Source organism: Triturus cristatus, chromosome 12 (assembly GCF_964204655.1).
Source record: "Triturus cristatus chromosome 12, aTriCri1.1, whole genome shotgun sequence".
NCBI classification, from domain to species: domain Eukaryota; kingdom Metazoa; phylum Chordata; class Amphibia; order Caudata; family Salamandridae; genus Triturus; species Triturus cristatus.
The window spans coordinates 218,240,784-218,254,859 of record NC_140595.1 but is presented as its reverse complement, the minus strand read 5'-3'; the positions used below and the strand labels follow the sequence as shown (position 1 = coordinate 218,254,859).

The 14,076-nt window shown below is 45.4% G+C and overlaps 14 non-coding genes across 14 annotated transcripts; all 14 read left to right on the top strand.

Moving 5' to 3' along the window:
- Positions 1-797: 797 nt before the first annotated feature.
- LOC146774783 (U5 spliceosomal RNA) lies at positions 798-912 on the top strand. The gene has a single exon (XR_014972867.1). It is a non-coding gene; the product is annotated as a U5 spliceosomal RNA (small nuclear RNA).
- An 851-nt stretch (positions 913-1,763) lies between these two features.
- On the top strand, positions 1,764-1,878 carry LOC146774782 (U5 spliceosomal RNA). The gene has a single exon (XR_014974653.1). It is a non-coding gene; the product is annotated as a U5 spliceosomal RNA (small nuclear RNA).
- Positions 1,879-2,766: 888 nt separating this feature from the next.
- LOC146774781 (U5 spliceosomal RNA) lies at positions 2,767-2,881 on the top strand. The gene has a single exon (XR_014972866.1). It is a non-coding gene; the product is annotated as a U5 spliceosomal RNA (small nuclear RNA).
- An 852-nt stretch (positions 2,882-3,733) lies between these two features.
- Positions 3,734-3,848, top strand: LOC146774780 (U5 spliceosomal RNA). Its single transcript, XR_014972865.1, has one exon. It is a non-coding gene; the product is annotated as a U5 spliceosomal RNA (small nuclear RNA).
- An 852-nt stretch (positions 3,849-4,700) lies between these two features.
- Positions 4,701-4,815, top strand: LOC146774779 (U5 spliceosomal RNA). Its single transcript, XR_014973817.1, has one exon. It is a non-coding gene; the product is annotated as a U5 spliceosomal RNA (small nuclear RNA).
- Positions 4,816-5,667: 852 nt separating this feature from the next.
- On the top strand, positions 5,668-5,782 carry LOC146774778 (U5 spliceosomal RNA). The gene has a single exon (XR_014974498.1). It is a non-coding gene; the product is annotated as a U5 spliceosomal RNA (small nuclear RNA).
- An 888-nt stretch (positions 5,783-6,670) lies between these two features.
- Positions 6,671-6,785, top strand: LOC146774777 (U5 spliceosomal RNA). The gene has a single exon (XR_014972864.1). It is a non-coding gene; the product is annotated as a U5 spliceosomal RNA (small nuclear RNA).
- An 851-nt stretch (positions 6,786-7,636) lies between these two features.
- Positions 7,637-7,751, top strand: LOC146774776 (U5 spliceosomal RNA). The gene has a single exon (XR_014974652.1). It is a non-coding gene; the product is annotated as a U5 spliceosomal RNA (small nuclear RNA).
- An 888-nt stretch (positions 7,752-8,639) lies between these two features.
- On the top strand, positions 8,640-8,754 carry LOC146774775 (U5 spliceosomal RNA). Its single transcript, XR_014972863.1, has one exon. It is a non-coding gene; the product is annotated as a U5 spliceosomal RNA (small nuclear RNA).
- Positions 8,755-9,606: 852 nt separating this feature from the next.
- LOC146774774 (U5 spliceosomal RNA) lies at positions 9,607-9,721 on the top strand. Its single transcript, XR_014973653.1, has one exon. It is a non-coding gene; the product is annotated as a U5 spliceosomal RNA (small nuclear RNA).
- Positions 9,722-10,573: 852 nt separating this feature from the next.
- LOC146774773 (U5 spliceosomal RNA) lies at positions 10,574-10,688 on the top strand. Its single transcript, XR_014974216.1, has one exon. It is a non-coding gene; the product is annotated as a U5 spliceosomal RNA (small nuclear RNA).
- Positions 10,689-11,576: 888 nt separating this feature from the next.
- LOC146774772 (U5 spliceosomal RNA) lies at positions 11,577-11,691 on the top strand. The gene has a single exon (XR_014974281.1). It is a non-coding gene; the product is annotated as a U5 spliceosomal RNA (small nuclear RNA).
- An 888-nt stretch (positions 11,692-12,579) lies between these two features.
- Positions 12,580-12,694, top strand: LOC146774771 (U5 spliceosomal RNA). The gene has a single exon (XR_014973652.1). It is a non-coding gene; the product is annotated as a U5 spliceosomal RNA (small nuclear RNA).
- An 852-nt stretch (positions 12,695-13,546) lies between these two features.
- Positions 13,547-13,661, top strand: LOC146774770 (U5 spliceosomal RNA). Its single transcript, XR_014973816.1, has one exon. It is a non-coding gene; the product is annotated as a U5 spliceosomal RNA (small nuclear RNA).
- Positions 13,662-14,076: the final 415 nt, after the last annotated feature.

The following is a 14,076-nucleotide window of genomic DNA, read 5'->3' as shown; positions in this document are numbered from 1 at the left end:
TATTCCTGAGCTCTCTGCTTGCTCATTTGCATAAACAGAGTGCAGGAGAGGTGCCTCATGGGAAAGAGCTTGTGCAGTGCATGAGATTGCTTTTCTTGACTGACTTGAAACTTCACGATCGCAGGCAGTATATTTTCTTATCTCCCAAAGATCCTGCTGCCAGATCCCAGAGGTCACCCTCCTTTTTAAAGGTGGGACCAAGACTCATGCTGTGCTTTTCATAGGGCTTGCCCGTTATTTGTGCCCGTTGGAGGTGCCCTGAGAGGTCGCCAATCCTGAGTCCGCTTCCTCTCAGGTAGACTTGAAGGGGCACGTCAGACTTGTTTCACGTGTCTCCAGCCTAGACAGATATATCCTTCTATATTCAGGTTTAATGAAAGTACGTGTGAAAAAGGCACATACGGTGCATGGCTATGTGTAGAGCACAGTGGTGGCTCTGAGCATATCGATTGGAGGGATGGTGTTGAAAGCGTAAAATGGCTAGGGGACAAAAGGCCTACAGTGCCACTTAACTAAAAGCCTGATTCACATTTGCTGTTCCCCTTCCCCAGCAGCCCCGACAACTCCTAATGAGCTGAGGTGAGTACAAAAGAAATTTGCATATTCCCAGACATACACATGTGAACAGTCCACCTTTTTGTACCTTGAGCAGAGACTTTGAAATGTTGGCCTGTTTTGCCCACCGGCCTGGTTCTCGCCCTCTTTCTTAGAGCCTGAAAATACCTTTCAGGTCCTCACCCTCGCAATGACAGGGTCTTTGATGTGCCGCCACTTACCCTAGAGAGCTATATTGTCACTTACTCTGGTTTCTCTTCAAAACGAAAAAATCTTTCGCCTTTTACTAAAGATTTCCGTGGAGAGGAACATTTAAGAGTTTATTCAATTTTTTTAAGCCTTGCCACAGGTGAGGCTGTTTATCATTTGTTTAAAAGAAAAGCATTAGAAGTTGGGGAATATCCAGCAATTGTCTGCTGCTTTTTTGGGGGACATGAGTTTGGTGTTTTATTCCTGAGCTCTCTGCTTGCTCATTTGCATAAACAGAGTGCAGGAGAGGTGCCTCATGGGAAAGAGCTTGTGCAGTGCATGAGATTGCTTTTCTTGACTGACTTGAAACTTCACGATCGCAGGCAGTATATTTTCTTATCTCCCAAAGATCCTGCTGCCAGATCCCAGAGGTCACCCTCCTTTTTAAAGGTGGGACCAAGACTCATGCTGTGCTTTTCATAGGGCTTGCCCGTTATTTGTGCCCGTTCGAGGTGCCCTGAGAGGTCGCCAATCCTGAGTCAGCTTCCTCTCAGGTAGACTTGAAGGGGCACGTCAGACTTGTTTCACGTGTCTCCAGCCTAGACAGATATATCCTTCTATATTCAGGTTTAATGAAAGTACGTGTGAAAAAGGCACATACGGTGCATGGCTATGTGTAGAGCGTGTTGAAAGCGTAAAATGGCTAGGGGACAAAAGGCCTACAGTGCCACTTAACTAAAAGCCTGATTCACATTTCCTGTTCCCCTTCCCCAGCAGCCCGACAACTCCTAATGAGCTGAGGTGAGTACAAAAGAAATTTGCATATTCCCAGACATACACATGTGAACAGTCCACCTTTTTGTACCTTGAGCAGAGACTTTGAAATGTTGGCCTGTTTTGCCCACCGGCCTGGTTCTCGCCCTCTTTCTTAGAGCCTGAAAATACCTTTCAGGTCCTCACCCTCGCAATGACAGGGTCTTTGATGTGGCGCAACTTACCCTAGAGAGCTATATTGTCACTTACTCTGGTTTCTCTTCAAAACGAAAATATTTTTTGCCTTTTACTAAAGATTTCCGTGGAGAGGAACATTTAAGAGTTTATTCAATTTTTTTAAGCCTTGCCACAGGTGAGGCTGTTTATCATTTGTTTAAAAGAAAAGCATTAGAAGTTGGGGAATATCCAGCAATTGTCTGCTGCTTTTTTGGGGGACATGAGTTTGGTGTTTTATTCCTGAGCTCTCTGCTTGCTCATTTGCATAAACAGAGTGCAGGAGAGGTGCCTCATGGGAAAGAGCTTGTGCAGTGCATGAGATTGCTTTTCTTGACTGACTTGAAACTACACGATCGCAGGCAGTATATTTTCTTATCTCCCAAAGATCCTGCTGCCAGATCCCAGAGGTCACCCTCCTTTTTAAAGGTGGGACCAAGACTCATGCTGTGCTTTTCATAGGGCTTGCCCGTTATTTGTGCCCGTTGGAGGTGCCCTGAGAGGTCGCCAATCCTGAGTCCGCTTCCTCTCAGGTAGACTTGAAGGGGCACGTCAGACTTGTTTCACGTGTCTCCAGCCTAGACAGATATATCTTTCTATATTCAGGTTTAATGAAAGTACGTGTGAAAAAGGCACATACGGTGCATGGCTATGTGTAGAGCACAGTGGTGGCTCTGAGCATATCGATTGGAGGGATGGTGTTGAAAGCGTAAAATGGCTAGGGGACAAAAGGCCTACAGTGCCACTTAACTAAAAGCCTGATTCACATTTCCTGTTCCCCTTCCCCAGCAGCCCCGACAACTCCTAATGAGCTGAGGTGAGTACAAAAGAAATTTGCATATTCCCAGACATACACATGTGAACAGTCCACCTTTTTGTACCTTGAGCAGAGACTTTGAAATGTTGGCCTGTTTTGCCCACCGGCCTGGTTCTCGCCCTCTTTCTTAGAGCCTGAAAATACCTTTCAGGTCCTCACCCTCGCAATGACAGGGTCTTTGATGTGCCGCCACTTACCCTAGAGAGCTATATTGTCACTTACTCTGGTTTCTCTTCAAAACGAAAAAATCTTTCGCCTTTTACTAAAGATTTCCGTGGAGAGGAACATTTAAGAGTTTATTCAATTTTTTTAAGCCTTGCCACAGGTGAGGCTGTTTATCATTTGTTTAAAAGAAAAGCATTAGAAGTTGGGGAATATCCAGCAATTGTCTGCTGCTTTTTTGGGGGACATAAGTTTGGTGTTTTATTCCTGAGCTCTCTGCTTGCTCATTTGCATAAACAGAGTGCAGGAGAGGTGCCTCATGGGAAAGAGCTTGTGCAGTGCATGAGATTGCTTTTCTTGACTGACTTGAAACTTCACGATCGCAGGCAGTATATTTTCTTATCTCCCAAAGATCCTGCTGCCAGATCCCAGAGGTCACCCTCCTTTTTAAAGGTGGGACCAAGACTCATGCTGTGCTTTTCATAGGGCTTGCCCGTTATTTGTGCCCGTTCGAGGTGCCCTGAGAGGTCGCCAATCCTGAGTCAGCTTCCTCTCAGGTAGACTTGAAGGGGCACGTCAGACTTGTTTCACGTGTCTCCAGCCTAGACAGATATATCCTTCTATATTCAGGTTTAATGAAAGTACGTGTGAAAAAGGCACATACGGTGCATGGCTATGTGTAGAGCGTGTTGAAAGCGTAAAATGGCTAGGGGACAAAAGGCCTACAGTGCCACTTAACTAAAAGCCTGATTCACATTTCCTGTTCCCCTTCCCCAGCAGCCCCGACAACTCCTAATGAGCTGAGGTGAGTACAAAAGAAATTTGCATATTCCCAGACATACACATGTGAACAGTCCACCTTTTTGTACCTTGAGCAGAGACTTTGAAATGTTGGCCTGTTTTGCCCACCGGCCTGGTTCTCGCCCTCTTTCTTAGAGCCTGAAAATACCTTTCAGGTCCTCACCCTCGCAATGACAGGGTCTTTGATGTGCCGCCACTTACCCTAGAGAGCTATATTGTCACTTACTCTGGTTTCTCTTCAAAACGAAAAAATCTTTCGCCTTTTACTAAAGATTTCCGTGGAGAGGAACATTTAAGAGTTTATTCAATTTTTTTAAGCCTTGCCACAGGTGAGGCTGTTTATCATTTGTTTAAAAGAAAAGCATTAGAAGTTGGGGAATATCCAGCAATTGTCTGCTGCTTTTTTGGGGGACATAAGTTTGGTGTTTTATTCCTGAGCTCTCTGCTTGCTCATTTGCATAAACAGAGTGCAGGAGAGGTGCCTCATGGGAAAGAGCTTGTGCAGTGCATGAGATTGCTTTTCTTGACTGACTTGAAACTTCACGATCGCAGGCAGTATATTTTCTTATCTCCCAAAGATCCTGCTGCCAGATCCCAGAGGTCACCCTCCTTTTTAAAGGTGGGACCAAGACTCATGCTGTGCTTTTCATAGGGCTTGCCCGTTATTTGTGCCCGTTCGAGGTGCCCTGAGAGGTCGCCAATCCTGAGTCAGCTTCCTCTCAGGTAGACTTGAAGGGGCACGTCAGACTTGTTTCACGTGTCTCCAGCCTAGACAGATATATCCTTCTATATTCAGGTTTAATGAAAGTACGTGTGAAAAAGGCACATACGGTGCATGGCTATGTGTAGAGCGTGTTGAAAGCGTAAAATGGCTAGGGGACAAAAGGCCTACAGTGCCACTTAACTAAAAGCCTGATTCACATTTCCTCTTCCCCTTCCCCAGCAGCCCCGACAACTCCTAATGAGCTGAGGTGAGTACAAAAGAAATTTGCATATTCCCAGACATACACATGTGAACAGTCCACCTTTTTGTACCTTGAGCAGAGACTTTGAAATGTTGGCCTGTTTTGCCCACCGGCCTGGTTCTCGCCCTCTTTCTTAGAGCCTGAAAATACCTTTCAGGTCCTCACCCTCGCAATGACAGGGTCTTTGATGTGCCGCCACTTACCCTAGAGAGCTATATTGTCACTTACTCTGGTTTCTCTTCAATACGAAAAAATCTTTCGCCTTTTACTAAAGATTTCCGTGGAGAGGAACATTTAAGAGTTTATTCAATTTTTTTAAGCCTTGCCACAGGTGAGGTTGTTTATCATTTGTTTAAAAGAAAAGCATTAGAAGTTGGGGAATATCCAGCAATTGTCTGCTGCTATTTTGGGGGACTTGAGTTTGGTGTTTTATTCCTGAGCTCTCTGCTTGCTCATTTGCATAAACAGAGTGCAGGAGAGGTGCCTCATGGGAAAGAGCTTGTGCAGTGCATGAGATTGCTTTTCTTGACTGACTTGAAACTTCACGATCGCAGGCAGTATATTTTCTTATCTCCCAAAGATCCTGCTGCCAGATCCCAGAGGTCACCCTCCTTTTTAAAGGTGGGACCAAGACTCATGCTGTGCTTTTCATAGGGCTTGCCCGTTATTTGTGCCCGTTCGAGGTGCCCTGAGAGGTCGCCAATCCTGAGTCAGCTTCCTCTCAGGTAGACTTGAAGGGGCACGTCAGACTTGTTTCACGTGTCTCCAGCCTAGACAGATATATCCTTCTATATTCAGGTTTAATGAAAGTACGTGTGAAAAAGGCACATACGGTGCATGGCTATGTGTAGAGCGTGTTGAAAGCGTAAAATGGCTAGGGGACAAAAGGCCTACAGTGCCACTTAACTAAAAGCCTGATTCACATTTCCTGTTCCCCTTCCCCAGCAGCCCCGACAACTCCTAATGAGCTGAGGTGAGTACAAAAGAAATTTGCATATTCCCAGACATACACATGTGAACAGTCCACCTTTTTGTACCTTGAGCAGAGACTTTGAAATGTTGGCCTGTTTTGCCCACCGGCCTGGTTCTCGCCCTCTTTCTTAGAGCCTGAAAATACCTTTCAGGTCCTCACCCTCGCAATGACAGGGTCTTTGATGTGCCGCCACTTACCCTAGAGAGCTATATTGTCACTTACTCTGGTTTCTCTTCAAAACGAAAAAATCTTTCGCCTTTTATTAAAGATTTCCGTGGAGAGGAACATTTATGAGTTTATTCAATTTTTTTAAGCCTTGCCACAGGTGAGGCTGTTTATCATTTGTTTAAAAGAAAAGCATTAGAAGTTGGGGAATATCCAGCAATTGTCTGCTGCTTTTTTGGGGGACATGAGTTTGGTGTTTTATTCCTGAGCTCTCTGCTTGCTCATTTGCATAAACAGAGTGCAGGAGAGGTGCCTCATGGGAAAGAGCTTGTGCAGTGCATGAGATTGCTTTTCTTGACTGACTTGAAACTTCACGATCGCAGGCAGTATATTTTCTTATCTCCCAAAGATCCTGCTGCCAGATCCCAGAGGTCACCCTCCTTTTTAAAGGTGGGACCAAGACTCATGCTGTGCTTTTCATAGGGCTTGCCCGTTATTTGTGCCCGTTGGAGGTGCCCTGAGAGGTCGCCAATCCTGAGTCCGCTTCCTCTCAGGTAGACTTGAAGGGGCACGTCAGACTTGTTTCACGTGTCTCCAGCCTAGACAGATATATCCTTCTATATTCAGGTTTAATGAAAGTACGTGTGAAAAAGGCACATACGGTGCATGGCTATGTGTAGAGCACAGTGGTGGCTCTGAGCATATCGATTGGAGGGATGGTGTTGAAAGCGTAAAATGGCTAGGGGACAAAAGGCCTACAGTGCCACTTAACTAAAAGCCTGATTCACATTTGCTGTTCCCCTTCCCCAGCAGCCCCGACAACTCCTAATGAGCTGAGGTGAGTACAAAAGAAATTTGCATATTCCCAGACATACACATGTGAACAGTCCACCTTTTTGTACCTTGAGCAGAGACTTTGAAATGTTGGCCTGTTTTGCCCACCGGCCTGGTTCTCGCCCTCTTTCTTAGAGCCTGAAAATACCTTTCAGGTCCTCACCCTCGCAATGACAGGGTCTTTGATGTGCCGCCACTTACCCTAGAGAGCTATATTGTCACTTACTCTGGTTTCTCTTCAAAACGAAAAAATCTTTCGCCTTTTACTAAAGATTTCCGTGGAGAGGAACATTTAAGAGTTTATTCAATTTTTTTAAGCCTTGCCACAGGTGAGGCTGTTTATCATTTGTTTAAAAGAAAAGCATTAGAAGTTGGGGAATATCCAGCAATTGTCTGCTGCTTTTTTGGGGGACATGAGTTTGGTGTTTTATTCCTGAGCTCTCTGCTTGCTCATTTGCATAAACAGAGTGCAGGAGAGGTGCCTCATGGGAAAGAGCTTGTGCAGTGCATGAGATTGCTTTTCTTGACTGACTTGAAACTTCACGATCGCAGGCAGTATATTTTCTTATCTCCCAAAGATCCTGCTGCCAGATCCCAGAGGTCACCCTCCTTTTTAAAGGTGGGACCAAGACTCATGCTGTGCTTTTCATAGGGCTTGCCCGTTATTTGTGCCCGTTGGAGGTGCCCTGAGAGGTCGCCAATCCTGAGTCCGCTTCCTCTCAGGTAGACTTGAAGGGGCACGTCAGACTTGTTTCACGTGTCTCCAGCCTAGACAGATATATCCTTCTATATTCAGGTTTAATGAAAGTACGTGTGAAAAAGGCACATACGGTGCATGGCTATGTGTAGAGCGTGTTGAAAGCGTAAAATGGCTAGGGGACAAAAGGCCTACAGTGCCACTTAACTAAAAGCCTGATTCACATTTCCTGTTCCCCTTCCCCAGCAGCCCGACAACTCCTAATGAGCTGAGGTGAGTACAAAAGAAATTTGCATATTCCCAGACATACACATGTGAACAGTCCACCTTTTTGTACCTTGAGCAGAGACTTTGAAATGTTGGCCTGTTTTGCCCACCGGCCTGGTTCTCGCCCTCTTTCTTAGAGCCTGAAAATACCTTTCAGGTCCTCACCCTCGCAATGACAGGGTCTTTGATGTGGCGCAACTTACCCTAGAGAGCTATATTGTCACTTACTCTGGTTTCTCTTCAAAACGAAAATATTTTTTGCCTTTTACTAAAGATTTCCGTGGAGAGGAACATTTAAGAGTTTATTCAATTTTTTTAAGCCTTGCCACAGGTGAGGCTGTTTATCATTTGTTTAAAAGAAAAGCATTAGAAGTTGGGGAATATCCAGCAATTGTCTGCTGCTTTTTTGGGGGACATGAGTTTGGTGTTTTATTCCTGAGCTCTCTGCTTGCTCATTTGCATAAACAGAGTGCAGGAGAGGTGCCTCATGGGAAAGAGCTTGTGCAGTGCATGAGATTGCTTTTCTTGACTGACTTGAAACTACACGATCGCAGGCAGTATATTTTCTTATCTCCCAAAGATCCTGCTGCCAGATCCCAGAGGTCACCCTCCTTTTTAAAGGTGGGACCAAGACTCATGCTGTGCTTTTCATAGGGCTTGCCCGTTATTTGTGCCCGTTGGAGGTGCCCTGAGAGGTCGCCAATCCTGAGTCCGCGTCCTCTCAGGTAGACTTGAAGGGGCACGTCAGACTTGTTTCACGTGTCTCCAGCCTAGACAGATATATCTTTCTATATTCAGGTTTAATGAAAGTACGTGTGAAAAAGGCACATACGGTGCATGGCTATGTGTAGAGCACAGTGGTGGCTCTGAGCATATCGATTGGAGGGATGGTGTTGAAAGCGTAAAATGGCTAGGGGACAAAAGGCCTACAGTGCCACTTAACTAAAAGCCTGATTCACATTTCCTGTTCCCCTTCCCCAGCAGCCCCGACAACTCCTAATGAGCTGAGGTGAGTACAAAAGAAATTTGCATATTCCCAGACATACACATGTGAACAGTCCACCTTTTTGTACCTTGAGCAGAGACTTTGAAATGTTGGCCTGTTTTGCCCACCGGCCTGGTTCTCGCCCTCTTTCTTAGAGCCTGAAAATACCTTTCAGGTCCTCACCCTCGCAATGACAGGGTCTTTGATGTGCCGCCACTTACCCTAGAGAGCTATATTGTCACTTACTCTGGTTTCTCTTCAAAACGAAAAAATCTTTCGCCTTTTACTAAAGATTTCCGTGGAGAGGAACATTTAAGAGTTTATTCAATTTTTTTAAGCCTTGCCACAGGTGAGGCTGTTTATCATTTGTTTAAAAGAAAAGCATTAGAAGTTGGGGAATATCCAGCAATTGTCTGCTGCTTTTTTGGGGGACATGAGTTTGGTGTTTTATTCCTGAGCTCTCTGCTTGCTCATTTGCATAAACAGAGTGCAGGAGAGGTGCCTCATGGGAAAGAGCTTGTGCAGTGCATGAGATTGCTTTTCTTGACTGACTTGAAACTTCACGATCGCAGGCAGTATATTTTCTTATCTCCCAAAGATCCTGCTGCCAGATCCCAGAGGTCACCCTCCTTTTTAAAGGTGGGACCAAGACTCATGCTGTGCTTTTCATAGGGCTTGCCCGTTATTTGTGCCCGTTCGAGGTGCCCTGAGAGGTCGCCAATCCTGAGTCAGCTTCCTCTCAGGTAGACTTGAAGGGGCACGTCAGACTTGTTTCACGTGTCTCCAGCCTAGACAGATATATCCTTCTATATTCAGGTTTAATGAAAGTACGTGTGAAAAAGGCACATACGGTGCATGGCTATGTGTAGAGCGTGTTGAAAGCGTAAAATGGCTAGGGGACAAAAGGCCTACAGTGCCACTTAACTAAAAGCCTGATTCACATTTCCTGTTCCCCTTCCCCAGCAGCCCCGACAACTCCTAATGAGCTGAGGTGAGTACAAAAGAAATTTGCATATTCCCAGACATACACATGTGAACAGTCCACCTTTTTGTACCTTGAGCAGAGACTTTGAAATGTTGGCCTGTTTTGCCCACCGGCCTGGTTCTCGCCCTCTTTCTTAGAGCCTGAAAATACCTTTCAGGTCCTCACCCTCGCAATGACAGGGTCTTTGATGTGCCGCCACTTACCCTAGAGAGCTATATTGTCACTTACTCTGGTTTCTCTTCAAAACGAAAAAATCTTTTGCCTTTTACTAAAGATTTCCGTGGAGAGGAACATTTAAGAGTTTATTCAATTTTTTTAAGCCTTGCCACAGGTGAGGCTGTTTATCATTTGTTTAAAAGAAAAGCATTAGAAGTTGGGGAATATCCAGCAATTGTCTGCTGCTATTTTGGGGGACATGAGTTTGGTGTTTTATTCCTGAGCTCTCTGCTTGCTCATTTGCATAAACAGAGTGCAGGAGAGGTGCCTCATGGGAAAGAGCTTGTGCAGTGCATGAGATTGCTTTTCTTGACTGACTTGAAACTTCACGATCGCAGGCAGTATATTTTCTTATCTCCCAAAGATCCTGCTGCCAGATCCCAGAGGTCACCCTCCTTTTTAAAGGTGGGACCAAGACTCATGCTGTGCTTTTCATAGGGCTTGCCCGTTATTTGTGCCCGTTAGAGGTGCCCTGAGAGGTCGCCAATCCTGAGTCAGCTTCCTCTCAGGTAGACTTGAAGGGGCACGTCAGACTTGTTTCACGTGTCTCCAGCCTAGACAGATATATCCTTCTATATTCAGGTTTAATGAAAGTACGTGTGAAAAAGGCACATACGGTGCATGGCTATGTGTAGAGCGTGTTGAAAGCGTAAAATGGCTAGGGGACAAAAGGCCTACAGTGCCACTTAACTAAAAGCCTGATTCACATTTCCTGTTCCCCTTCCCCAGCAGCCCCGACAACTCCTAATGAGCTGAGGTGAGTACAAAAGAAATTTGCATATTCCCAGACATACACATGTGAACAGTCCACCTTTTTGTACCTTGAGCAGAGACTTTGAAATGTTGGCCTGTTTTGCCCACCGGCCTGGTTCTCGCCCTCTTTCTTAGAGCCTGAAAATACCTTTCAGGTCCTCACCCTCGCAATGACAGGGTCTTTGATGTGCCGCCACTTACCCTAGAGAGCTATATTGTCACTTACTCTGGTTTCTCTTCAAAACGAAAATATCTTTCGCCTTTTACTAAAGATTTCCGTGGAGAGGAACATTTAAGAGTTTATTCAATTTTTTTAAGCCTTGCCACAGGTGAGGCTGTTTATCATTTGTTTAAAAGAAAAGCATTAGAAGTTGGGGAATATCCAGCAATTGTCTGCTGCTTTTTTGGGGGACATGAGTTTGGTGTTTTATTCCTGAGCTCTCTGCTTGCTCATTTGCATAAACAGAGTGCAGGAGAGGTGCCTCATGGGAAAGAGCTTGTGCAGTGCATGAGATTGCTTTTCTTGACTGACTTGAAACTACACGATCGCAGGCAGTATATTTTCTTATCTCCCAAAGATCCTGCTGCCAGATCCCAGAGGTCACCCTCCTTTTTAAAGGTGGGACCAAGACTCATGCTGTGCTTTTCATAGGGCTTGCCCGTTATTTGTGCCCGTTGGAGGTGCCCTGAGAGGTCGCCAATCCTGAGTCCGCTTCCTCTCAGGTAGACTTGAAGGGGCACGTCAGACTTGTTTCACGTGTCTCCAGCCTAGACAGATATATCCTTCTATATTCAGGTTTAATAAAAGTACGTGTGAAAAAGGCACATACGGTGCATGGCTATGTGTAGAGCACAGTGGTGGCTCTGAGCATATCGATTGGAGGGATGGTGTTGAAAGCGTAAAATGGCTAGGGGACAAAAGGCCTACAGTGCCACTTAACTAAAAGCCTGATTCACATTTCCTGTTCCCCTTCCCCAGCAGCCCCGACAACTCCTAATGAGCTGAGGTGAGTACAAAAGAAATTTGCATATTCCCAGACATACACATGTGAACACTCCACCTTTTTGTACCTTGAGCAGAGACTTTGAAATGTTGGCCTGTTTTGCCCACCGGCCTGGTTCTCGCCCTCTTTCTTAGAGCCTGAAAATACCTTTCAGGTCCTCACCCTCGCAATGACAGGGTCTTTGATGTGCCGCCACTTACCCTAGAGAGCTATATTGTCACTTACTCTGGTTTCTCTTCAAAACGAAAATATCTTTCGCCTTTTACTAAAGATTTCCGTGGAGAGGAACATTTAAGAGTTTATTCAATTTTTTTAAGCCTTGCCACAGATGAGGCTGTTTATCATTTGTTTAAAAGAAAAGCATTAGAAGTTGGGGAATATCCAGCAATTGTCTGCTGCTTTTTTGGGGGACATGAGTTTGGTGTTTTATTCCTGAGCTCTCTGCTTGCTCATTTGCATAAACAGAGTGCAGGAGAGGTGCCTCATGGGAAAGAGCTTGTGCAGTGCATGAGATTGCTTTTCTTGACTGACTTGAAACTACACGATCGCAGGCAGTATATTTTCTTATCTCCCAAAGATCCTGCTGCCAGATCCCAGAGGTCACCCTCCTTTTTAAAGGTGGGACCAAGACTCATGCTGTGCTTTTCATAGGGCTTGCCCGTTATTTGTGCCCGTTGGAGGTGCCCTGAGAGGTCGCCAATCCTGAGTCCGTTTCCTCTCTGGTAGACTTGAAGGGGCACGTCAGACTTGTTTCACGTGTCTCCAGCCTAGACAGATATATCCTTCTATATTCAGGTTTAATGAAAGTACGTGTGAAAAAGGCACATACGGTGCATGGCTATGTGTAGAGCACAGTGGTGGCTCTGAGCATATCGATTGGAGGGATGGTGTTGAAAGCGTAAAATGGCTAGGGGACAAAAGGCCTACAGTGCCACTTAACTAAAAGCCTGATTCACATTTCCTGTTCCCCTTCCCCAGCAGCCCCGACAACTCCTAATGAGCTGAGGTGAGTACAAAAGAAATTTGCATATTCCCAGACATACACATGTGAACAGTCCACCTTTTTGTACCTTGAGCAGAGACTTTGAAATGTTGGCCTGTTTTGCCCACCGGCCTGGTTCTCGCCCTCTTTCTTAGAGCCTGAAAATACCTTTCAGGTCCTCACCCTCGCAATGACAGGGTCTTTGATGTGCCGCCACTTACCCTAGAGAGCTATATTGTCACTTACTCTGGTTTCTCTTCAAAACGAAAAAATCTTTTGCCTTTTACTAAAGATTTCCGTGGAGAGGAACATTTAAGAGTTTATTCAATTTTTTTAAGCCTTGCCACAGGTGAGGCTGTTTATCATTTGTTTAAAAGAAAAGCATTAGAAGTTGGGGAATATCCAGCAATTGTCTGCTGCTTTTTTGGGGGAAATGAGTTTGGTGTTTTATTCCTGAGTGCTCTGCTTGCTCATTTGCATAAACAGAGTGCAGGAGAGGTGCCTCATGGGAAAGAGCTTGTGCAGTGCATGAGATTGCTTTTCTTGACTGACTTGAAACTTCACGATCGCAGGCAGTATATTTTCTTATCTCCCAAAGATCCTGCTGCCAGATCCCAGAGGTCACCCTCCTTTTTAAAGGTGGGACCAAGACTCATGCTGTGCTTTTCATAGGGCTTGCCCGTTATTTGTGCCGGTTAGAGGTGCCCTGAGAGGTCGCCAATCCTGAGTCAGCTTCCTCTCAGGTAGACTTGAAGGGGCACGTCAGACTTGTTTCACGTGTCTCCAGCCTAGACAGATATATCCTTCTATATTCAGGTTTAATGAAAGTACGTGTGAAAAAGGCACATACGGTGCATGGCTATGTGTAGAGCGTGTTGAAAGCGTAAAATGGCTAGGGGACAAAAGGCCTACAGTGCCACTTAACTAAAAGCCTGATTCACATTTGCTGTTCCCCTTCCCCAGCAGCCCCGACAACTCCTAATGAGCTGAGGTGAGTACAAAAGAAATTTGCATATTCCCAGACATACACATGTGAACAGTCCACCTTTTTGTACCTTGAGCAGAGACTTTGAAATGTTGGCCTGTTTTGCCCACCGGCCTGGTTCTCACCCTCTTTCTTAGAGCCTGAAAATACCTTTCAGGTCCTCACCCTCGCAATGACAGGGTCTTTGATGTGCCGCCACTTACCCTAGAGAGCTATATTGTCACTTACTCTGGTTTCTCTTCAATACGAAAAAATCTTTCGCCTTTTACTAAAGATTTCCGTGGAGAGGAACATTTAAGAGTTTATTCAATTTTTTTAAGCCTTGCCACAGGTGAGGTTGTTTATCATTTGTTTAAAAGAAAAGCATTAGAAGTTGGGGAATATCCAGCAATTGTCTGCTGCTATTTTGGGGGACATGAGTTTGGTGTTTTATTCCTGAGCTCTCTGCTTGCTCATTTGCATAAACAGAGTGCAGGAGAGGTGCCTCATGGGAAAGAGCTTGTGCAGTGCATGAGATTGCTTTTCTTGACTGACTTGAAACTTCACGATCGCAGGCAGTATATTTTCTTATCTCCCAAAGATCCTGCTGCCAGATCCCAGAGGTCACCCTCCTTTTTAAAGGTGGGACCAAGACTCATGCTGTGCTTTTCATAGGGCTTGCCCGTTATTTGTGCCCGTTAGAGGTGCCCGTTAGAGGTGCCCTGAGAGGTCGCCAATCCTGAGTCAGCTTCCTCTCAGGTAGACTTGAAGGGGC